Source organism: Brachyhypopomus gauderio, unplaced genomic scaffold (genome assembly GCF_052324685.1).
Source record: "Brachyhypopomus gauderio isolate BG-103 unplaced genomic scaffold, BGAUD_0.2 sc75, whole genome shotgun sequence".
NCBI lineage: Eukaryota > Metazoa > Chordata > Actinopteri > Gymnotiformes > Hypopomidae > Brachyhypopomus > Brachyhypopomus gauderio.
The window spans coordinates 1394522-1418723 of NW_027506896.1; positions in this window are offsets into that span (position 1 = coordinate 1394522).

Below are 24202 nucleotides of genomic sequence, written 5' to 3' on the forward strand. Positions count from 1 at the left end.
GATGTGTGTGAAGTATGCCCACACTCCTCCACACACATGGGTGATGTCCGCACGGTTGATGTGCACTGTTCTTCATTATGACACAGACCCCAGTGTTTCGGTTACATATGATGCATATGACATGAGAGCACAGTCACTCACAGAAAGGCTCTGGACTTAACCAGACTCATATGTGACCGATGAGAATGTTTTGTGGGTTTTTGCTGAAGTGGCTGCTTTGCTGGAGCAGTGTTTGGTAATGACGATTGAGTGATATTTCCTTCTCCGACTGCTTTGTGCAAGGGTGGGCCTTCCTGTTTTTGTCACGGTTCTTTATCTTGTGTGCATGGATGCCTGGTGACACCTGGCCTCGTCCGCTAATGGCTATTAGCCTCGGAGCTAATGAAGACGCTTATGTGAAGGTCTGCTATAATAGATCCCGCTGCCAAGGACACCGACGGTACACGTCTGGCAGATAGGGGAGCAGTGTAGCGCGTGCTTGTGTGTATGCCCTCGTGCGCGCGTGTCCTTCGCAGTTGAGGCATTTGCAGAGCACTGTATCGTTTTTTTCCCTCTATGAATATTTCATGGACCACGTTGCGCGCGTCCATGTATGTTTCGATCAAGCGTCATTTGGTTAATCTGATTTGAACTGCCACCTCTTTGACGTGAACTTTACGCACATGGCCATATTAACCACAAGTCTGTTAAAATAGACTCACTTGCCATAACACAGCGGAGTCTTTTACCCCTTTTATTTTGACAATGTCAGAAAGAGTCGAATTAAATGGCGAGGACTGTGATTCTTCTGACACAGACGACGGTCTGAAGGGAACATGCTTGACACGTGTCAAGACTCAATACACCGTCTGCGCTTTTTACTTTCAATAGTGATGTGCTGTCGTGGGCTATTTGATGAAGGGTGAAAAAGGATTACTTTCAATTAAGGAACTCTGATTGAAAAAGACCATTTCAAAAAAGACAAATTCTTCATCAAGAATCCAATTACTTCACTCTGAAAGGAAATGAATAAAGAGTTTTTTGCAGAATGTAGTTCTTAATGATGGACCTCGAATATAATAACTCTGCCAATTAACTGTTTTCATTTGATTTAGATAGACCAGATAATATTTAACAACATCAATTACACGATAGGCTTTGAATCTTAATGATGAGAAAGATAAGCGAGGAGAGAAAACTCACCTAATTAATGCATCCTAACCAGTTCTCATTTTATACGTTAATTAGCCTTACGCAAATCGCCTTTCTAGGTCAAAAGTATAAGTGTCATCATTAAAAGTGACATTCAAGTAGTCTAACAACATTTTATTTAAGCAGTGAACATCCTCCCTGTATAATGCTGTTAAAATGTTTAGTTTACTTTTAAGTAGCCTTAATATGAAGTTATATATTAGGCAGGCGTTTTGAAATAATTTTTTATTTACATTTTTTTAAACGTAATTTTTAATGTTATTTATCTAATCACTGGCCTATTGGCTGTACTTAGTTCAATCGTTTATATAGACAAGATAATAATAGCCTGAACAGCAATCAAACATAACATTTCTTTATAATGAAAACACGCAGATTTATAGCGGCTGTCAAGCACGCGCCTGCTCTATTGAGGTCAAGTGAATCTGCTCCGTGCGCTGATGGGCGCGCTGACAGGTATCAGTCAATATGCGGCTTCCTGTCAGCGTTTTATTTAGCGCGCAAGGCGCGTGGGGAAAGCGGAATATTCAGCGGTTTGATGATGCTGGATGTGCACTTTGCTGTTAAGTCGGAGTCGTGACTGAGATTCAGTTGGACACGGGCAATTATGCACTGACAAGGCGTTTTATTTTTATTTTTCAGGGACAACACTATACAAGAGTAAAATGAAACAATTCTGTATATTTTAATTTCAAGTATCCTCGCATAATGAGTATTTTATCAGTAGAGCTGTTTTTTTTCATAGTTTGCCTAATTAATTATTATTATTATTGTTGTTGTTTTCGTTGTCGTTGTTGTTGTTATCACTTTAGAGGTAAACATGGGTAGTTTCCTGGCCTCTTACTGTTGTTGGATTGCCACGGGTTAATAAAATGCTTTACCAGTAGGGGGCAGTGTTGGTAAGAGCGTTCATCGCTAGAACGATCAATATCAGCGGAAGCGGTCACTCAGCAGCAAGCCTGCTTTAGGTAGACCTAATAATAACAAAACTGAAATCCTGATAACGTTCATAGTGAGGAATAATATATAATGTAAATCAAGCTAATTGTTCTTTTAGAGGGCATTGCGTTACATTAAATAGTTTAAAAACTATTAACCACTTTAAAAAATCTGAAAAAATCTAAAAGAATTATAAGTAAAAATGTCTAATGAAAAGAAATATATACTGTTGCTGTTATTGTGAAACCCTTATCCTTAAAATAATAATGCAGAGGTCTGCTGTTAACATAATAATAACATGTTGTGAATATGTCTTAAAATCCAAAATGTCTTTGTTGCTGTTATTTAATAATGCTGCTATTTTCTGTTTTTATAATAGAAACATCAGTAGTGCGTTTTCATGTTATCAGGACACAGGCTCAAACTTCTCATTTTTCTCAATCTTCCTGACATTTTATCCCATCGTGCACTTATTGTGGGTATATATTCCTGTGGACCTGGTGTGGATATATAGGTGTGTTTCTGTGGACTTATTGTGCCCATCACTATATGCCCCATGTGTGTGTGTGTGTGTGTATATATATATATATATATATATATATATATATATATATATATACTGTGTGTTTCTGTGGACTTATTGTGGATATATATACTGTGTGTTTCTGTTGTGTATGTCTGCATACATTGCTGTATTTTTGTGGATATTTGAATGTGTTGCATTATATGTGGTGTGTGTGTGTGTGTGTGTGTGTGTGTGTGTGTGTGTGTGTGTGTGTGTGTGTGTGTGTGTGTGTGTGTGTGTGTGTGTGTGTGTGTGTGTGCGTGTGTGTGTGTGCGTGTGTGTGTGTGTGTGTGTGTGTGTGTGTGTGAGACTGCTGGTCTTATTTGTGATTGATCCTCTCTTGGCTGTATGAGGGGAAGCCACTGTCCACACTGCTGTTTCTTCTAAAGCAGAAAGCAACTTGGTCAGGGGGCCTCACTCTTCAAACAACTTAACCCTCCTCACCGGCCTCTGAGCTGTTTTATCTTCCCCCACAGCAATATGCTGCTCTGCAGGAACACATCGATTAATTTGCTTCTCAAATTTCCACAGGAACCCATAGCAAACAGGAGGATTTGGTCACAATGTAGATTTGAAGGAACACAGTCAGATAGAAAAGAAGACTGAAACAACATGAATCAGAAAAATCTTCACTGTGAAATCGTAGCTGGCTCTGACTGCTCAATACCACGACCATCTTCCAGGGGCTCATGAACGGGACATGGGTGGAGTGAATGGGAAGAAGCGCTCATGTGGGAGAGAGGCAGAAGAATCACACGATTGTGTGCCTGAGGGCGACGAGTGTGGTGCTCTGAGTTCGTTTGGTCATGCCTGCCTCTCTAAGCGTGCTCTCCGGGTGAGAAATGATTCTGCTAGTCTCTGATGTAAGAAAATAAACCTCTTGAATGTGACATGCTGGACCAGGCTGACGACGGAAAGGGCAAACAGCAATCAGCAGTCAGAGACGCAACCTCACTCTGTTACCTCCCTGTGGGACTATAGAGTTACCCCTACTGGTCTGCAGAACTGTGGCTCTGGGGGAGAATCGAGCCATGCACTCCCCAAGCGGGGGGCAGAGGGGAAAAATATTTACGTTCCCTGAGAAACCTGGTGTTGAACAGCCCTCGCTTCCAAAATGGCCAGATCTTTCAGCGTATGTCGTTCTGGTCTGTGAAACGTGTCGTTCTGGGCTGTAAAACGTGTCGTTCTGGGCTGTAGGAACATGTTTTAGGAACAGCTCGGTCCTGCAGTACATTACCATAGTGCCAGTCTGGGCAGTATTCCGGCCTGGTTAGTGCATTATTGGAAGTCTTTCAGTGGAATTGATTTGGGGCAAAGACGGAAATGCACCAAAGGCATGTTGAATCGAGTTTTAATTTCTTTCACTTTAGTCTCTCACTTCTGATCGTCAGAGCTTTCCAAGCGTGTGCGAAGCAGAGCGCTGTGGTATTGAGCATGTCTCGGTCATAGAGGGGAAGCTGATGTTTTAGGGCCCATCTTCTGATGTTTTAGGGCCCATCCTCTGATGTTGCAGCGTGGCAGTTGAGAACACGCGCTCATCTCCCAGAGTTTGAGTTTAAACAACTGGTTTACATCACTGTATGATTGCCACAGCTGTGGATAAAAATGATTTACACCTAACAAGGAATCAGGGCTCTCAGAGTATCAGGAGAAGAAGCAAACATAGGCCTGGCAGTCAGTCTTCCCTCTCGAACTCTCTTCTTTCTTTCTTTCTTTCTTTCTTTCTCTCTCTCTCCCCCCTCCTTTCTCTCTCATTCTAACCATGCACCTCTGGTCACATCTGCATGGTTTGTTTTATAAAGCCTGGCCTCTCTCTCTCTCTTCCACCCCAGGTTAATGGCACTCCTTTAAAATTAACGACCCTGAAAGATATACAAGCTCTCCAACTTAAAGGCCTGATGTATGATTTTCTCTTTCTAATTACCATTAGCTGACCTGTTTCCACAGCTCCTACATATGAAAAGAATGATGTTGGGTTTTGTTTTTGTAGGCTTGAGTGGCTGTGTGTGTGTGTGTGTGTGTGTGTGTGTGTGTGTGTTTGTGTGGTTACAGCTTTAAGAGAGACAGATGAAGAGGTCGCTCTGCATTGTGGTTATAAAAATGAACCATTTGTGGGGGGAAAACTTGAGGGGCTTTTAAACAGAAGAGGTTCAATTATTCTGTCTCTTGCGGCATTGATTCACAATACCGTCACATTTGCCAGCAATGTGATATTTAACAGATGAGGGATGAAAGCGCGTGTCAAGTGCGGCGGTTGCCTTTGGAGAGCGTGCCTAAAACGTTGATCACAGCTTCATCTGAGCCGCCGACAAATTTCACTTATTAACAATACATAGGTCGTCGGGTCAGTTGATGAACCGACATTAGAGCCGCCACGTAGAGGTTCAATACATATTCACTCCGAACGAGTCAGATGAGAGGATCCGTCCCTTGACTCTCACTGCAAACTTTCTCCGAAATTCCCTTTTTCAAACTCCGACTGACAGCTGCTCTCCCTGGGGTCGTGCGGGAGACCCGCGTTTGCATTGGCGTGCGGAGGGGGTGAGGAGTGGGGAAGCGTGCGTGCGGAGGGGGTGAGGAGTGGGGAAGCGTGCGTGCGTGCGGCACTTCGCGCCGGCCTCTGTCTGACGCGGAGGCAGATTGATCTCCGGTAATGCTGCGTCTTGATGAGACAATGAAGAATGGCCCGCCGCTGACGTGTCAATATGAGCTCGGGAGACGCGCGCGGGGTTTTTTATTTAATCCGGTTTTTCCTTAAGATGATGGCACTTGTTACATTTTCAGTGCCTGCCTGTCACTTTGACACGGCAATATTCCCCCCCGTCCCGATCTTCCTGGTCGGTTTCATTTATTTCAGAACGCCATTTCACGCACGGCTGGTTTTAACAAGGCATTGTACAGTGTAGATGGTGAGTCTGTGAGATAGAATTGTGACAGATACAACATTTTTTACCATAAAAATACAGAATATTGTAAACAGTTGAGTCCATAGAACTGGCAGAGTTTGTAGTCGAATGTTTTTCTTTCTTTTTTGCTGATTTTGTTTGGTTCTCTGTGGATCATTTCTCTCTCTCTCTCTCTCTCTCTCTCTCTCTCTCTCTCTCCCCCCCCCCTCTCTCTCTCTCTCTCTCTCTCATTCTCTAGTACTTTCTCCCATTTGTAATAATGACAGATAGTGAGTATTCTCCAGTGGATTCTCCACATTTCTTCTCCAGTGCGAGTACTGGGATGTGGGCCCTCTACTGCTGTAGGCTTTGTATGAATAGTCCTTGCTATTATGGCTTCCATAATTCCCACCCCCTTTAAAACATGATTTCCCCATATCCGTCCTGGGGCCATTTATTTTTGATTTACAGAATAAATGTTATATTTCTGTTGTTAGGCATGTTAGCCCAGCTCAGGAAGAAGCAACTGCTATGTTGTTAAACTTTATTTTGATCATGAAAGTTGACGAGGGTTGGCTGTGGGTATACTTCTATAATCACTTCATTATAAACAACTCAACAGTCTGTGCCTGGAGGGCGTGATGTGAACTCAGTGTGTGAGCACACTCCAGGCCTGCTTAACTGAAGGATCAACAGGGTTCTGCCTCTGTGTTGCTCTTTTGAGATGTGCTGGCTGCATCACAGAAAACCATCGTTTCTGTCGAGATTTTGAGCTAATCCTCCCGGTCCTGGAGCTGTACCTTCCTGCAGAGTTTTAATTCCCACCCTAATCTAACACACCCGATCAGGTTAGTATGATCAACTATCAGGATCATCGCGGTGTGTTCGAGTAAACGTGAGAGTTGAGGTACAGAGTTAGGCACACGTGATCATGACGACGCTTGTGCGTTCCCTCAGTATGTAATGCATCCTGCAGTGATGCACGTGGCAGTGTTGGAGCTGGTGCGTAATCATGCTCGGTGTGGGAGTCTGCCCCAGCCGGGAGCGGACGATTGAGGTTGGCGCTCTCTCTCCGGTGGAGAGAGCTGGTTTGGGTGAAACACGGCGTGGCTGACATATCAGTGATGTTTATTAAAAGACGAGTCTATCAGGGCTCATGGGTACCGCCTCACTGCTCGCCTGTCCTTTGTTTCTTCCGGAGGGCGTCATCAATCTTAGGGGCGCTCTGCTCGTCTGAACGCTTGATAGGAGATCACAGATTCCTCCCTCCTCTCATTTTCTCACTGCACACGGGCCTCCATAGTAGAGCCAGGTATGACGGCACTCTGATGAAAGAGAGAGAGAGAGAGAGAGAGAGAGAGAGCTGGCTGACCGACTGACTGACCAACTGACTGACAGACAAGGGAGAAAGACATTGAGAGCAAGACAGGCAAAAGGAAAGAGGGAGATTTGAGAGACAGAAATGATGAGAAGAAAGGCAGAGGGCAGGGAGACGGAAAGAGAGAATATAAAGATTCCTTTTGATGAACAGAAGCTAATCACTGATTTTGTGGACATACCTCTTTAAAGGTTCATAATTATAGGAGCCCTTAAGTTTAGCTTTCTTCTTTAAGCAAGTGCTGTAAACTGCATGAAAACAATTCCAAAACGTACCAGTAGAGGCGCTGTCCTTGGCTGTGAGCTCCACACAGCTGCACATGCATACACATTAAGTCCAACTCAGAAGGTCATAAGTGGGGGATGTAGTGTGGTCATACGACCAGATATTGGAACAAAATGTCAGAGAAAACCATGCTGAAAGCATAAAGCATGAAAACTTACTAAATGAGAAATTGGACATGGTGTGTGCATGCGTGCGTGCGTGTATGTGCATGCACGTGTGTGTGTGTGTGTTTGTTTGCGTGTGTATGTGTGTGTGTGTGTGTGTTTGATTGCGTGTGTGTGTGAGCACCCGTGTGTGTGTGTGTGTGTTTGTTTGTGTGTGTGTGTGTGTTTGATTGTGTGTGTGTGTGTTTGATTGCGTGTGTGTGTGAGCGCCCGTGTGTGTGTGTGTGTGTGTGTGTGTGTGTGTGTGTGTGTGTGTGTGTGTGTGCGTGGAGGTGGATTGGGCCCAGTCGTCTCGGTCACCTACCCAGTGCTAAATTTGCTTGAGAAGTAATGGGTACTCATCAGGACATTGAGTGTGTTTTGTTGTAATATCTTTGGAGAAATTGAAACAGGAGTTTGAGAAAGGTCAGTGCAGATATTGATCAGCTACCTCTGAGTAAAATGCATTTAAAAAATAAAGAGGCAGTGGTTATTTAAGAAAATAAGTTCTAAAAGATCTCCTCCCAGTTCTTCAGATTGGTCTGGATGAGATTGTAGCATAGCAAAACTGTGCTACAGCAACATAGAGTGCAATAAAAAATCACATAAAAATAACATCACAAAAGTGTGTGTGTGTGTGCACATGTACACACATGTTCAGTAGAACACCTCCATAAAAACAGCATGTATGTGAAATTGATTGACTCATTCACACAGAGAGTGTGTTGTCTGCGCATGGGAAGTGATGTCTGGGTGTGCGTTTGGGGTGGTTTGGAGGTGTCATAACGCCAGTGAGGGTCTGCCCCTGGGAAAGGGCACCTCATTAACTCAACCCAGCCAGATTTATGGACTGATCTGTACTGCACTCGTTTGCGTGGACACTGGCCACTGTAGGGCCAGATCATGATGAATCTACTGAGCTTTTCTCTGGCTTCAATCCTGAATCTTAATGCCTGTCTCTGACACACACTGCTGAGAGAGAGAGGAACGGATGTAGAAAAGAAATAAGATTTAAACATGTTTAATCTCAGAAAACATTACTGTTTATTTTATTTGAAAATAAAAGTTGAAAGATTAAAGGTTTTTTTCTCATCACTTTTTAAATACATTTTGCCATCAGCTTGCCCTGTTAAGTGAAACCTTTTGTTTAAAATGAGTTTTTCATGCATCTGATGATTTATATATAATATATATATAGGGATGGTTGATTTCCACTATGTTATGTGTAATATGATTTGCTATTTTAGATATTAGCTCAGATCATTCTCCACCAATCTAAGGGAAAACAAACTTTGACTTATAGAAATGTCCATTCCACTTCTGATTCTGATTCAGTCTGATTCTGAGACCCGAGACAGAAGGAGAGACAGAGGGAGAGAGAGACAGAGAGGGAGAGACAGGTCAATGACTGAGAGGACAAAGGGTGTCTTGAGAGAAATAGAGAAGAAGAGAAACAGAATGAGAGAAAACAGGGAAAGACAGACAGACAGAGAGAGAAAGGATGGAGAGACAGACAGACAGAAAAAAGTGCTTGCTCTGGTCCGAAACTGAATAGAGAAAATTTGAATCAATATTTCCCATTAGCAAGGCTGATGCTTAGAGCAACAATGGTGTCTGCACAGGGAGAGAGCTCTGTGTGTTCAGGTGTGGAGGATAATTGAATCTGTCTTTAGAGAGTTTCCAGCCTGATTAAACTGAAGGGGGGCCCATCAACACAATCAGAGGAAGGTTATGAGGAGACAAAGATTCTCTCTCTCTCTCTCTCTCTCTCTCTCTCTCTCTCTCTCTCTCTCTCTCTCTCTCTCTCTCTCTCTCTCCCTCTCATATATGCACTCACATACATACACACACTGGAATATCCACGGGCGGAGAAAATGTATTACAGAATGGGATTGTTCATTTTTTAGTGCAGGTTGTTATTCGATGATGTATTTGTTATGAGATATTATGTTGAGAAATTGTTTGTGTGTAATGTGTTACTCATGAATAAGTAAAACTCTGGCATGTTGTTTTTGTAAGGTGTGTGTGTGTGCTTGCTTATATGCTTGTGTTTGTGTGTGCATGTATGGATGAGTGTGGATGTGTTTGTGTGTGTGTGCATGTATGCATATATGGATGGATGTGGGTGTACATGTGTGCTTGTGTGTACACGTGGACAGGTTTGCATATGTGAGCATGCATATATGGATGGGTGTGTGTATATGTTTGTGTGTGTGTGTGTGTGTGTGTGTGTGTGTGTGCTCATTTGTGTGTACGTGCATACTTACATGTGTATGTGGACGGGTGTTTGTGTATTACTGCCAGGTGTTCTCTAGTGTAATGGAGATGATAGGGATCAGGGAGGAAATGGTCAGAGCGGGGCTGACCCCAGCTTCACCTCCCCACTCTCCGTCATACTGTCCTCTGTCTGACTCCTCACCCCTGCTCCCTAGACCCCGCACACCGAGTAAGAGGAAACAGACTAGCACTTCTGGCTCGTTTGGGCACGCACGCACGCACGCATGCGCTTTCACCCAGTTTGTATTTGTCCAGAACAAAAAGCGTCATCTCCCACCGCGTGTTTCGTGTTTTGTGTTTTGTGATGCGGTCTGTTCTCAGAGTGTCTCGTGCTGCTCCTATTATTGACCCTTTAAAATTTTTTAACTGGATGAATAATTCATAAATTATGTATGACATTAGCATTTATAAATTTGGCACGGCGTTAATATTTATAGACGAGCTGGTTAAGATAACCCTTCGGAAGGGAGAGAGAAGGACTGCTTCTCCTCGGTGCTGTTTCCTGTTGTTTGTTCCTCGCTTCCTGTAAGGGGAACCAGCTTGAGGAATTATTCCAATTGAAAAAGCTCAAAGCAGAATGCACGTGTGTTCTGTGTTTCAGCTCCAGGACGAGCAGCTCCAGGACGGCGGTGCTGGTGCTCGTGATGTCCCAGCAGTCTGTTGGTCCTCGTGCTGTCTCACAGGGTTCCCTCGCTCTCCTTCCAGAAACAAGATATTCACGGCACATTTAAATGGTGAATTGGTTTGCTGCTGGTGTGCGTGATCTCTGTGGCCTCATTGTCGGCTGACTAAGCTCTGGATGAATATCGATGTGAATAGCGCTAGGTGTTCGTTGCAGCGGAAGCCGGTGTTGAGAACCAGCTGATCCCATTAGCTGGAGACTGGAGGTAGCAGGCTGCATTAGGGCTTGTTCCACACACACGTGTGTTTCCCACTCGGTGATTCCTCCTCAGGATTTGTTTTTGGCCATGTGAATGAAGCTGCAGGTAGTTCACTAATGAGAAAATCTGAGTGACGCACAATCATGGCAGGACTTTTACTCCCCCCAGTTGAACTCAACACACCTTCAGCTCTAAATTGCAAGCTTTCAAATGACACGTCTCACAGGTCTCCAGAGGTCTGGCCATCTGCAGTTTCACAGTGACTGCAGGATCCAGATTAATTTTACTCCCTTTAGTTTATCACACAGCATATGTAGGAAGGGCTGTCAATCTCACCTTGGATAACAGTCAAATATGGTCTTGAAATGTGAGTGCAGAAATTAATGAATGTTCAGAATGACTTTGTCCAAAACCCGATCCCGTATTTTACTGTTGTCCAGCGATCAAGGCCACACACTCGGTGCAGTGCAGTGTAGCAATAGGCCCTGTGACACCCAGAAATGTCTAGAAAAGAAAACAGAGGCCCTAGAACAGTGTGCTAGTGCTCTAGAAAATAAAACAGAGACCCTAGAGCAGAGTGTGCTAGTGCTCTAGAAGAGAAACCAGTGGCCCAAGAGCAGAGTGTGCTAGTGCTCTAGAAGAGAAACCAGTGGCCCTGGAGCAGTGTGCTAGTGCTCTAGAAGAGAAACCAAAGGCCCTAGAGCAGAGTGTGCTAGTGCTCTAGAAGAGAAACCAAAGGCCCTAGAGCAGAGTGTGCTAGTGCTCTAAAAGATAAACCAGAAACTCTAGAGGTGAGTGTGCTAGTACTCTAGAAGAGAAACCAGAGACCCTAGAGCAGAGTGTGATAGTGTTCTTCTGGGTGTAGAGCACTCCCTCTGCTTTCCGTTCTGAGGTTTGTGCAGATGTGCGATACAGTGGCACCTCTTGATTAATGCCAACCTGCGCTGCTTTCTTATGTTTTGTTGTCATTTCTATATTCTTTCCAGTGTCCTGTCAGCAGTGTATGTGAACAAATATGCTTGACTCTGCAAAATCTCTTTCCCCCTTTTGCTTTTCATGGTCGTAAATATGCGTTTTATAATCATTTGTCATGTTTCCATAGAGCCCAGAGACAGATTATCAGTGGATTAGGTAACACATTGAGACTGTGTAGTGTAGCAATAGCTGTGTGTGTGTGTGTGTGTGTGTGTGTGTGTGTGTGTGTGTGTGTGTGTGTGTGTGTGTGTGTGTGTGTGTGTGTAATCCACCTTCCCTGCTTTGTGCGCACAGTTCTCTCATCACCTGAAGAAGAGAAGGAGAGAGAGAGTGAGAGTGGAAGAGATATAGAGAGAGAAAGAACGAAAGAGAGAGGAGAGAAGAAACCTCTTCTTTTCATTGCCCATCTGATAGGATTGTCACGCTGGAAGCCAATCGCTCTGCTGAAGCCAGAGTATTGGAGACGCATACATCACTCTGCAGAGGAGAGAGCAACAGAGCAGACGGAAGAACTACTATCTCTTACACACCAGCTACTCCATTGTGAGCGTAACCTATACACAGCCATCCATAATGAGGACTTCAATCGATATTCAAGTCAGAAGACCTTGATTGAGAACTCCCAATCAAACAAGCCAGCTTCATTTTTTCAGTATAACTAATAAGTGCAAAAATATCCTAAAATGTCCTAAACAGTCCAAGTTGACCAGAGTAAGCCCTCATTAAAAAAACGCGTTACCCATAAGCCCCTTTCCCCTTCTCACAGGGATGGGTTAATCTGACAGCAGTGATACTGAATGTCATGTGTGAATTATTCCGGAGGCAGAGGCCTGATATTTACTCTCAGACGCTGTCACAGTGCTCTCTGTCCCACTGCACATATCAGCAACCACGCACGCTCAGAGAGAAATCCAACCATTCCGTTATTCCTGGTGGACTGCTGCTGTGTGCAGTGTGTGTGTGTGTGTGTCTGTGTGTGTGTGTGTGTCTGTGTGAGAATGTGAGAGAGAGAGATGGGAAGGGGATGGGACATGGTGGGAGATCTTTGTGTGTGTGTGTGTGTGTGTGTGTGTGTGTGTGTGTGTGTGTGTGTGTGTGTGTGTGTGTGTGTCATTGAGGAGTATTGCGGTACAGCAGTGCACGTCGTCAGTGATGCAGACACCACTCTGTATTAGCTTTACATGTGTATGCGCTCAAAGCCATCAGCCCAGACACCGTAATGGAAAAACCCCCGTCTTATCAAACACACCTGTCAGTCACGGAGGCGTCGGCGTGGAGATGGGGAGCGGAATAGGTCTGTGTGTGTCTGTCTGTGTGTGTGGGTGTGTGTGTGTGTGTGTGGTGCAGTCATCTATTCTGCACACGGTGAATGAGTTGACTAGTCTGCAATATTAAGCCAGTGAACAGTGAACAGTGGCTGATCTCACAGTAGACTCCCGCACAGGCCTGTGCACTAGGCTGCCATCTCTGATCTGGTGTAAATAGCTGTAGTTCTCTGTGGAAACAGCAGGGGGCGTGTCCTGGGTGAACTCCCACTACGTCAATGGTTCTCAAACTTGGTGGGGTGGCGAACGTAATTTGTTGACCGGGGCCGGTACAAATTCATTAAAGGGCCGAATCTAGCCCTGGTTCACACTGTTCCGTAGACATTTTAAACATCCGGGGCTTACGCAAAACGAACAGGCATTATAACGACATAACAACAATTGCTTGCGCCCCACCTGCAATACCCATGCGCCCCACTAGTGGCGCTTTGAGAAACACTTTGAGAAACGCTGCACTACGTCAACAAAATGGGTTTGAATTCCTCTAAAGAAAGTTCCAGAAAACACTACCAGGTTTTGATGCCATTTCTCAGTGCGGTCTGTTTAGCAGGCAAATTATTACAGTCTGATGGACTAGAAGAGAGAGGTTGTGAGTTATGATGGCGTTGGAGGCTTACAGGGGTCAGACGTGAGTCCCTGAGCCTCACTCTCTACAGCTGGACACGAGGCTTCATCCTTTCTGGAGCTCCTCCACCATAGACATCCTGAGCTTCTCGCACCACAAAACCTCGTTATTCCCTCGGCATCACAATACATCAGGCTCCAGCCACCACACATGGCCTGAACTGCAGGTGTGTGTGTGTGTGTGTGTGTGTGTGTGTGTGTGTGTGTGTGTGTGTGTGTGTGTGTGTGTGTGTATGTGTGTGTGTGTGTGTGGGTAATGAGACCAAGCCTTGCTCTCACTCACACCACCACCTCCACTGTTAGACACTAACAACTGCGGATGCCTCAGGGTAGGCCATGTGACTGGCAGTGAGAGGCAGAGAATGTAGCCTACCTAACTAGCTCATCTTGGGAGATATGACTGTGTGTGTGCGCACGTACCTGCATGTGTGCACTCGTGTACGTGTCTGTGTGAGCCTGTGTGTGCACATATAACTTGTGCGTTAGTGATTCCCACAGGTCGAGCGTAATGCGCCTGGTGTTAGCGTTGAGCAGCGTCTGGATGCCGGCTCTTCTCCCGCCGTTACCCGGCTGTTCTGTTCTGCCGTCTGGCTGTGGCTGGGTCGCCCTTGCGGGTTGAAGGCGCTCTCTGCCCGACATCCCCCCCCACCCCCCACCCCCCAAGCTCAACCTCACCCCCAACTCACAGCTCTCCTCTGTGGTGACACACCGTAAACGCCTGTGTTGTGACTCCGGGGTAACCGTACAGCCGGCGGATCTCGCACTCCTGCACGCCTCGTCGCCCCCATGGCCTTGTGGGTATAGGAATCGGAGGACAAAGAGGAGAGGAACACACCGAGAGAAAAGCAGTGTGTACAAACATGCGTGGGGATGCCGTGGCACTCTGAGGTGCTCCCTGCCTTCCCCCAACCACCCAGTCTGTGTTCACCAGTGACTTCATCAGAAAGGCCTTCCAGATGTACAGTTAGATACTACACACCTACAGCTTCTATCAGTATCTGTACTTGTATGTTGGATGAAGTTTGGGTTCTCTTCCCGCCTGCTTTTTGACCCCAGACCTGCTGTTAGCTGGATATTTCTGGGTGACAGTCCACTCTCCACACAGCAGTGTCTGAACTTAAGAACATGACAAATATATTCCAGCTCTTCAGACATGATCCTGTTATCAGAGTCCTACTGCTGTGTTGACCAGTGATATGCCACACAGATCATCACAGGTGATGCACCTTTAGGTGGGTGAACATAATAAATGAGCCTGTGAGTGTAAGACACATCTACATTCAAACAAGGGGTCTAACATGAGCACCATGAAAATGACGCAGCCTGTGCAACTCACTTTCCCAGCCGTGTATCATAAAGAGGAGCCAGAAAACCCATCAACACAATATAAGCACAGAACTGATGCACGGGAAATGTAATCTAATATAATATTAAACTGGAAAACCAAGTCACCCAGGTGTTGAAGCCATGGGTGGTAAACCACACCAAAGCCACAACACGAACAACGTCATCTAGACATTCCTCACGCAATATAAATCTACGTATAAAGAATTACCCTCAAAACCCCAGAATGACGGATAATGTAACACAAGCTTGGCTCACTGCTGTCAGCCCGGGTAGAACTGCGTCAGCTGTGTCTGTATGTCCTGCCATTACAGCGATCACTGGCATTTTGGGGCTGCAGTGTGTTTACAGTAATTCACAGCTACTGTTATTCTGGAAACCCACTAGTTCGCTTAGCGAGAGTGAGAGATGTACTGGTGTCAAAGTTTGGAACACCTAGTCTGCATGGTGTTTGAGTTGAGAGGTCATTAAATGGTCACTACCTAAATATGCAATTAGATAATGCAATGCAATCTAATGCGCTGATTTGATTTTCTGTTGGACACGTGTGCCCAGCAGATTGGGACACGTGTGCCCAGCAGATTGGGACACGTGTGCCCAGCAGATTTGCCAGTGAGCGCCGGTCCCTGTAGAACCTCCAAACAGGGCTGCGCTGTCTCTTTATTTCAGGTGAGCTCCTTCTCGGTTGCTATGACAACCAGCAGCTACATTTGGCCTTTGTAGATAAGATGGCCTATCCCTGTCTCTTAAAATCCCCTGTGCTGCTGGGGCTTTTGTTAAACACAGTGGCAATATGAGCATTTCACCATCTCCCCTTCACCCTGAGTGGGTTAATGTTGCTCAGAACTTCTTACCTCACTCAGAAATAAAGCTTCTCTGTGCAGGTCCTGCAGTCTGGTGATGGTGGGGAAACTGTGCAAGAATTAAATATCCAACAGCTGTTGATGTTTTCCCCTCAAAGTTCAGCGTTCGCCATCTTGATGGATTGCCAACCTTTCATGAGGTCAGAGCTGCTACAATATATTTAAAGTTCTGTGGACGAGGCCCCACTGTAGAGGAGATGTCCCTCTGCGCAGGCCTGAAGATCAGGACTGCGTTCTCACAGGCCGCAGGGAGGAGGAGTACGATGTCCTGACCGCAAGAAAACCCAGCAGACTTGGCGTCCTTACAGCAGCAAAACAGTCACACACGCGAGGGGGACCTCACAAACGAGGACAGCTTGCTGGAGCTCCTCACTCCACGGACCCTGCGGTCAACCACCTCAGTGTTACAGCTCCCGGACCAACAGGAATGAGGGCCCACGTGCAGAAACCTGTGGTCACCTGTCAGAGGTAAATCTCAATCCCTCCACCACCGTCTCCATAACTGGTCATCAACCAATGGTACATCTGTGCTTCAAACACCCTGGGGTTGTTGTATATGTTGACTGTACGCTGGACTGGGAGATCCAGATTCCTCTCAGATACTCTGAGTAGAGGCCATTCATGTAGTTTTTCCATACTTAGATTCTGGATTACTGAACCACATACAGCACCTCTTCAACTTATACATTAGCCCACGTAAACCTTCCTAGCTAATTGTTTGAATGCCAGTCTCCTAGAAAACACATTGAAGGCTGTATAGTGCATCTGTCAATGGTGGATCCCCACTGATATTACAGTTTAACCTAAAACTTTATCCAATTCCAGGAACACAGAACAATAACACCACAAATGCATGATATTATAGGTCTCTGGAACATTTAGTGTCTCAATTTCTGAAGAATTTCATATTAAATATCATGAACATTTATTTGATCATGGTAAGAAAGACCATTGAAAAGTATATGTAAATTTGTTTACATGTTTGAAATGGTAAGTGGCTATACAGCTCCAAATGTCGAACTGTACTAAATGTTTTTTCTTTCATGTCAGAATTGGTGCAATAATAGCAGTTGTACTGTATATTAATTATTTCAAGAGAAAGTCCTGAAGAAGTCCGGATTAATGGACAAAGAGTGTGAGAATATCTAATATCTATGAATATACTATCTTCATTAGGAGATTACTTTCTCTCAAATCAGAGGACATCTTGAGTTCCTCAATGTTCCTCAGTGCCAACACAAGGAGAGAAAAGGTTATTAATGCTTATTGACTCACTTTTACCCTTAACTAAGATAATATCTTACTGCTTTCCTAATCTGTGTCTTTTTTCTTTAAGAGAATGAACTCTGAACACTGAAATTGTTGATATATGCACAGGGATCCACTATCATTCCATTATTCGCCTGTAATATGAGCAGTGCAACTGCTTTACAACCATAAAATGAGTAGTGTGACCGCTTTATGCCTGTAACATGAGCAGTGTGACCACTTTACACCCGTAACATGAGCAATGTCACCGCTTTACGGCCATAACATGAGCATTGTGACCGCTTATCCCCGTAACATGAGCAGTGAGACTGTTTTACGACCGTAACATGAGCAATGTGACCGCTTTACACTCGTAATATGAACAATGCGACCGCTTTTACGCCCGTAACATGAGCAGTGTGACTGCTTTACGCCTGTAACATGAGCAGTGCGACCACTTTACGCCCATAACATGAACAGTGTGACCTCTTTACGACCGTAACATGAGCAGTGTGACTGCTTTATGACCATAAAACGAGCAGTGCGACCGCTTTATTCCCTTAACATGAGCAGTGCCAACCGCATTACACCAGTAACATGAGCAGTGCGACCGCTTTACGCCCGTAACATGAGCAGTGCGACCGCTTTACGTCCATAACATGAGCAGTGCGACCGCTTTACGCCTGTAACATGAGCAGTGTGACCTCTTTACGACCGTAACATGAGCAGTGTGACTGCTTTATGACCATAAAACGAGCAGTGCGACCGCTTTATGCCCTTAACATGAGCAGTGCCAACCGCATTACACCAGTAACATGAGCAGTGCCAACCGCATTACACCAGTAACATGAGCAGTGCGACCGCTTTACGCCCGTAACATGAGCAGTGCGACCGCTTTACGTCCATAACATGAGCAGTGCGACCGTTTTATGCCTGTAACATGAGCAGTGCGACTGCTTTACGACCGTAACATGAGCAGTGCGACCGCTTTACGACCGTAACATGAGCTTCTTACTTCATGTTGGCCTGTTGTGTCCACACAGCCTGTCAGGTTTACCAGCTCTGCCAAAGCAGGGCAGAAATAATCCCTCCAGAGTTGGGGGTTTGGTTCTCATTCGCTCTCCTGGTGACAGCGTGTGGGGGCGTGAGGGGGTGTGAGAGGGAGTTGGCAGTCTGTGTCAGCAGGAGCACCAGGAGAGGAGGAAATCTGTAAAACCTCCACCACCAAACTCTGGACTGTGCCATGTGCTTCCGATTCTGACTCATAAATAAGAAGGTATGCGTGGTCATCGGGTTCGATGGAGAACCGGGAGTGAAGGAAGACTCGATTGCTGCTGCAAGTTTGAGTCAGTTTGAAAAATTCATGCCAAGTGCTTTTGAAGACACCCTGGAAGCAAGAATGCAGTGCACACTGAGATCCACAGAACCTTCCAGAGCACATACTGCAGCGAAGTGTGATCTTATCAAGATACAGGATGCTTCACAATGACCAAACGCCAAAGCCAGCATTGATTACATTTGTTTAATTTACATAACCATGAACTGTGAGGGTGTGAAATCTGTTGAAAACAGATTTACCTTTTCGCGCTGAAGTTTTGTTGATAAAGTTGGTGAGTTTAATCAATCATTTGGAGAAAGGCATACTTCAGGTCGCTAATTTCTGCACAAATTAACGTGGTGAACAGGAGGCCCCTCATCCTGCAGCATGTGCTGCACTGTATCAAGCTGTTCACATCTGCACACTCAACACACTTCGCGCGCACACACACACACACACACACACACACACACACACAAAGGGAGAAGTGTAGTTGGGCCTCAGGGGGGTTGAGGAGCGTTCTGTCCGTCCTTACCTCTCTCACTTCTTCTCTGCTCTCTTTGGGGACTTCTCCTGTTTAGTTTAGCGTTTTTCTTGGCGAGGAGCGTCTGTCTTTCCATATGTGCCCGGTTTGAGAGAGAGCTGAACTACACTCGATGTCAGACAAGGAGTTGCTGAATTATTAAGATCTCCAGATTTTCTGTGCGATGCACATCTTTGATCCATCTGTTCGGGAGACGCTCATGGATGGGGAAGTGTGCCGTACCTTTCACTCTGACTCTCAAGCTGTCTCGGATCGAGTTTGGAAGACTTTAACTGGCACTATGGAGGTGAAGTTTGCTTTCCTTACAGGCGAAACCTCCACCTGACCACTCTCTGAACCTCACGCTGCTTGGCTTCTCACTCCTGCTGTTTAGGGTCTTTATATTTCTGCTTTAATTCAGCAAACAAATAATATCCGGCTCCAACAAATGTTGCGATGTTCACATCTGCTGCTGTCAGGACAAGCAAGAATGAGCATGTTTGCTGTGAGGCCCGGGGCAGCTCTGCCTCTCTGGGAGTCCCGTTCTTCCTCAGACTCACGAGCAGAGCGGAGCTTCAGCACATGCTGACCTGTGGCGGGGCTTCATGGCCTGGTCCACTCTGCACTGTTATAGAGCGGACGAAGGTGTAATCTCTCCGATGTAGGAAAGATTTGTTTGGTTCAATGAAAGATTTTCAATATTTTAGGCTGATTCAGAGTCTGTTGTGATTTCACAAAATTAAAATTTTGGCTCACACATCACAGATTTTGAATGGTTTGTGGAGACATGATTAACAGTGATTTACCCTTCTGCTTTCTATATCTCTGTTCCGATTGGGATTCTTGCCTTTACCAGACAAATGTACCAAAGAAAGGCGATTTACAGCAGGAACGTTGCGTGGTAGGATTGAGTTTAAGTGATACAGTGGTGTAAAAGTTGAAAGACAATAAGTGTGGTGCATTCTCAGAGATGCTACAGTGGAGCATTGCACGAGCAGGCACACCCTTATGATCTGTTAGATCCAGACTCATGTGTTGAGACTAACACTCTATAACACCAGAGGTTAACACCTCTGGACTACCTAAAGGATCTTAAACCTCTACTGTTCTGATCAGCACTCCAAAAGGTGCAGTTATGTCACTTGCTGAGTATTGTCAAGTACAATTAAACCCTTCAGAATAACTGAAACGAGGACTTGAAATAAAGAAGAAACACAGACATAAAATCACAGCATATTAATCACTAATATCCATTTTAATATATTCGTTTGCATAGCAGCAGTGCACACACTGTCAGACTACATGTGGTGAATGATCCAGATTACAGATTAGCTCTCCAGACTTTTCTGAAGGTTTTCCATTTTAGACGTAGGAGGTAAAATGGATTTGCTGCACTTTCCTGCTCATTTTGATAAACTTCCAACAGCTGGAAAATTACAGTGCACATTACCCTTACCGTTTCAGACTGGCCCTTGTTTGGATGTCCAAGTCCACAGTAGTTGAGATAAATGCGCATTGCTCTGACCTGTGAATCAGCATGGACCTCTGCGTTTATACAGATTTTCTTTTGCTTTCAATGAACTGGTGTGTAGGCCTGGTTGCTGTGGCATCTGTACTCGGTTGCCTTGGTGACCTTTGCACTTGGCATTTCCATGATTCATATGTGCGGAGTGATGGACTGCCTACACACACACACACACACACACACACACACACACACACACACACACACACTAACTCAGACACACACACACACACACACACACACACACACACACACACACACACACACACACACACTAACGCAGACACACACACACACACACACACACACATAGACCAAGAGAGATACAAACAGAGAGAAACAGAGATACAGAGAAGTAAACAGATGGAGGGAGAACACGAGATGCAATCTGCTCTTCAGCACTCTTCTGTGAGCTTTAATACGGTCAGTTTTGAAGATTAATGTGTCGAATAACGATGCTTTTCTATAGTTACTAGATGCTATAAGCTGTGTTCATATTATTTACTGACAAAATAGTATTTACTTCTTTATTGGTCTGTTATACTCAACATTGTTTTCACTGCAGTGCACTGTTATGTTTTTAGATAAAATACACAACACTGGTGATAAACTCCACACGAGGGCAAACGCGCCTGTAGCAGGAGAGTGAGAAAATCAAGAACATATGACAGGAGCGTAGGTTCTGAATTATAGATAACGAGTGTATATGAAACGAAAGCAGTATGAAGAGAGAGTGGGGAGAGAGGGAGAGGAAGGGAGGATGAGAGAGAGAAAGGGGAGAGAAGGAGAGGGAGGGAGGATGAGAGAGAGAGAGACGGGAGAGAGAGGGAGGATGCATGGGGTACTGTGCTCAAAAATCAAAGCCTCACTAGCAAATGAGGGGAGAGAAGATGGGTGAGAGGGCGAGAGAGAGAGAGAGAGAGAGAGAGAGAGAGAGAGAGAGAGAGAGATGGGCCATCCCTGGAGCAAACGGGGAAGAGAGGGCAAAGATGAAGGCACACTGTGTGTGTGTGTGTGTGTGTGTGTGTGTGTGTGTGTGTGTGTGTGTGTGTGTGTGTGTGTGTGTGTGTGTGTGTGTCTAAGAGAGAAAGAGAGGGTAAGTAGGAGATAAATATTCAAAGACTTCAAAGACGTAAGATCAGATATTTTAGCACTCTCCTCACTGGAGGTCTTTTCCTAAGATCTCTCTAATTGAACCACCCCCACAACCTTTTCATAAATAGTGGTATTTCTGCTGGTCACTAGATCAAATATTTCTGCTTGAGTGTGTGTGCGCATTTGTGTATGTGTCTGTGGGTGTGCGTATGTGCCTACATGTGCATGTGTGTGTGTGTGTGTGTGTGTGTGTGTCTGCACATGAGCCAAAAAGCCCCAGTTTAAATGGAGCAGATGAAGCCCAGAGCATTAGAACCCAGTGACTCATGCTGCTCACTTATTCCACCCACCTGGAGGGGAGTGTCTCCCTGAAGAGTCCCTTCTGAATAACACGTGTTCCAACATGCCACTGAACTCAGGAGGAACAGGAACAGGCCCCATTTCATCCCCAAACTCAAATCTGATCTGCTTTTCAGTTGTTCTCTCACCTTCTGCAGTGATCCAGTGGGGCTGAAGAACGTGGCTACAGTGTGTAAGATGAACACTGTTATGACAGCTCAGAACCTTCTCTGAGGTCGTTACATTAGAGCACAGGCGGTGTGTGTAGAATAATTGTAAAAGATAGTTTTCTTTTAGCAGATGTGAAACTGAAGCAGCTCTGCCCCATCAGTACATGCAACTCCGTTCTCATCGTTCATTAAACCTGGGTGATGGGGTTTGGGTGGTGTACCTGGGTGATGGGGTTTGGGTGGTGTACCTGGTTGATGGGGTTTGGGTGGTGTACCTGGGTGATGGGGTTTGGGTGGTGTACCTGGGTGATGGGGTTTGGCTGGTGTACCTGGTTGATGGGGTTTGGGTGGTGTACCTGGGTGATGGGGTTTGGGTGGTGTACCTGGGTGATGGGGTTTGTGTGGTGTAGCTGGGTGATGGTGTTTGTGTGGTGTACCTGGGTGATGGGGTTTGGGTGGTGTACCTGGGTGATGGGGTTTGTGTGGTACACCTGGGTGATGGGGTTTGGGTGGTGTACCTGGGTGATGGTGTTTGGGTGGTGTACCTGGTTGATGGGGTTTGGGTGGTGTAGCTGGGTGATGGGGTTTGTGTGGTGTACCTGGGTGATGGGGTTTGGGTGGTGTACCTGGTTGATGGTGTTTGGGTGGTGTACCTGGGTGATGGAGTTTGGGTGGTGTACCTGGGTGATGGGGTTTGTGTGTAGCACCTGGGTGATGGGGTTTGGGTGGTGTACTTGGGTGATGGTGTTTGTGTGTGTGTGTTTGTGTGTGTGTGTGTAAGAGAGAAAGAGAGGGTAAGTAGGAGATACTTGGATGATGGTGTTTGTGTGGTGCACCTGGGTGATGGTGTTTGGGTGGTGTACCTGGTTGATGGGGTTTGGGTGGTGTAGCTGGGTGATGGGGTTTGTGTGGTGTACCTGGGTGATGGGGTTTGGGTGGTGTACCTGGTTGATGGTGTTTGGGTGGTGTACCTGGGTGATGTAGTTTGGGTGGTGTACCTGGGTGATGGGGTTTGTGTGTAGCACCTGGGTGATGGGGTTTGGGTGGTGTACTTGGGTGATGGTGTTTGTGTGTGTGTGTTTGTGTGTGTGTGTGTAAGAGAGAAAGAGAGGGTAAGTAGGAGATACTTGGATGATGGTGTTTGTGTGGTGCACCTGGGTGATGGTGTTTGGGTGGTGTACCTGGGTGATGGTGTTTGGGTGGTGTACCTGGGTGGTGGTGTTTGTGTGCTGCACCTGGGTGGTGGGGTTTGTGTGGTACACCTGGGTGATGGGGTTTGGGTGGTGTACCTGGTTGATGGTCTTTGGGTGGTGTACCTGGGTGATGGTGTTTGGGTGGTGTACCTGGGTGATGGGGTTTGGGTGGTGTACCTGGGTGGTGGGGTTTGTGTGGTGTGCCTGGGTGATGGGGTTTGGGTGGTGTACGTGATGGTGTTTGTGTGGTGTACCTGGGTGATGGGGTTTGGGTGGTGTACCTGGGTGATGGTGTTTGTGTGGTGTACCTAGGTGATGTGGTTTGTGTGGTGTACCTAGGTGATGGGGTTTGGGTGGTGTACGTGATGGGGTTTGGGTGGTGTACCTGGGTCATGGTGTTTGTGTGGTGTACCTGGGTGATGGGGTTTGTGTGGTGTACCTGGGTCATGGTGTTTGTGTGGTGTACCTGGGTGATGGGGTTTGTGTGGTGTACCAGGGTGATGGGGTTTGGGTGGTGCACCTGGGAACATTCTGCCCATGTTCACTGGTTTATTTGGTGTGTTCATTTTCTAGGACGTTCTGGAGAAAGAAGGCCTTACAGCTTTTGCTCAGTGAAACTTTAGCTCAGACTTTTCCAAAGACTGACAAGCAGGAGAAAATCACTGATTTAGCGGTCTGGATGTTTCTGTTATTTCAGTGTCATGGAGATGGACCTCTGTAACCACTCCAGCAGCCAGGAGCACCTCAGAATACTCTGCTATTCAGACAGTGCTCTGGCCGTTAACGTTAAGAGGGGTGAAGTAGTTACGATGGGCATAAAACTGGATTGGTCCCCTTAGAGGGCTTACAAGCCCGTGTAAAATTTGTCCACCACAAGATCAATGGCTTAAGTGTTTCCACGGTGGTTTGCACCACACATGTTATCTCTGCACTTCACTATATTATATGCGTAGATCTTTAAAAACCATCATAAAGAGGAGGGAAACCTGGCCCTGGTCACTTATGTTCAAAATATCTTTTAAGCAAAAAATAGTTATAATTATGGATTTATTTGTTTAAAACATCAGAATATAATATGTTTCAGGTTCACAGAGGGATAATTCAACATTTTATTGC